Raw genomic sequence first — 1,680 nt, forward strand, 5'->3', positions numbered from 1 at the left:
ATTTTAAAAAGTTGTAACAAACAACATAGTTGTAATAGAATTTTCACATTTAAAATAAATTTTTATGACTAGAATATTCAGGATAGAAATTATGTTTACAAACATTCTGCATTATAAAATACATATTTTCACATCCCAGCTAATAAGTGAAATCATAAATATTTGCTTGCTTTCTTAAAACGTTTTTCAATCTTGGTAAATATAAAAAACCAAGAAGTGGCCAAAATCAACCTATAAAATAAGGACACAGCTACAAAGTGATCTTTAGACAGGCTGTAAGTAAAAATCCATTGGAAAATACACACAGAGGTATGATCCATAAACTTACACAAACAAGGATGAGAAACTCCCAGAATAGTCAGCTTTTAGAAACATTACGTTAAGTAGCTTTTTGTTGACAGATTTTATGATGATTCTTTCCAGCTCCACGTGATCCTTATAGCCAAGTTAATTTATGAATGGTGCTGTGAGTCAGAGTATACTGTCCTGATGTAAGGTCCAGGCAGCCACTGCCAGAGCCCGAGGAAGCAGCATGGTTTTTGTTAGTTTGATAGCAGATAGTACAATGTGATGGGATTTTGGATTGGATGATGATCAGGCTTGCATTCTCGCCTTTGTGTTCCAGCATTTGCAAAGCATAGATTGTGAAATGTTTTAATTTTTTATCTATTAGCCTCTTGGAAAGAATTGTAAGCAGAAGTTTCAGGTTGTCATTCAGACATGACAACCACACTCACCTGCACAAGTGTGCTCAGTCTTCTTTCAAACACTCCCATCAGAATGAGCTAGAGCTGCCTTCATTACAGGGATCTGTCTAGGCAGCAAAGGTATAGCTTTTTTAGGAGCACCCTTGACAAGAAGTGCCTTCCTAAGTTCTTCTTCCTTTAGCACAAAAGTATAAGGATGCTTAGTATCCCTCAGATCCTCAGGTAAAGTAATTAGAAGCAAAGAATTCCAGGTATGCATTCCACTGTAATCTGTGTTTTACTAAACATGGACCAATCTGCAAGGAATGCCTCCTGGAGAGAAAAGAGCTGTGAATGCGGAAGGGGGGCTCCTGACTCTTCACCGAAAGGCTTAATGGTTTTAGGGTTGAGTTTATCACTTGGCCTGGATGAGCCCTTCTTGTAGCCTCTGGAGAACTTGGTAATGAGGAGCAATTGGACAGCTAAACTGAAGTTCTGTGTTTTTTTTTTTATGTGCTTCAGGATGTTCATTGATAATAACTAAAAATTGCTCAATTTTGCAACTGCATACCTCCAGGGCACTCTGATTTCTGCATGACTTCCCTTTCTTGTTTCCTCTCCCACCTCCCCTAGTGCTCACCATGGCTCCACATGGGGCTTCCCTCCAGCTCTCTGCTCTCTGAATTAAAATCCACTGCACCAGCCTCAGACAGTCCTGATTCAGGAAAACAACCTCAAGTAGCATATACATCTGGGGCCTCTCAGGGATGTCATGCCAGTTTTTGTTTTCCTTATTGCTTATCTATTTAAAAGTTCTTGAGCAATTTTATTTATTCCCTTCATCTATTTGATTCTATTTTCATCTGTTTCTTTAAATTCATTCATTACTCTTTAGGGTCTCTACCTGATCGATTGTATTTTACTGTATTTCCTTAAGGAATTTATTCATTTCCTCTTTGAAGGCCTCTATTGTCTTTACTAGATTAGATTTAAG

General features: G+C 37.9%; 1 pseudogene; it reads right to left on the reverse strand.

Moving 5' to 3' along the window:
• Window positions 1-436: 436 nt before the first annotated feature.
• On the reverse strand, window positions 437-1,282 carry LOC116094693 (annotated as a pseudogene).
• Between the last annotated feature and the right edge of the window lie 398 nt (window positions 1,283-1,680).

This window comes from Mastomys coucha, unplaced genomic scaffold (assembly GCF_008632895.1).
Source record: "Mastomys coucha isolate ucsf_1 unplaced genomic scaffold, UCSF_Mcou_1 pScaffold17, whole genome shotgun sequence".
NCBI classification, from domain to species: domain Eukaryota; kingdom Metazoa; phylum Chordata; class Mammalia; order Rodentia; family Muridae; genus Mastomys; species Mastomys coucha.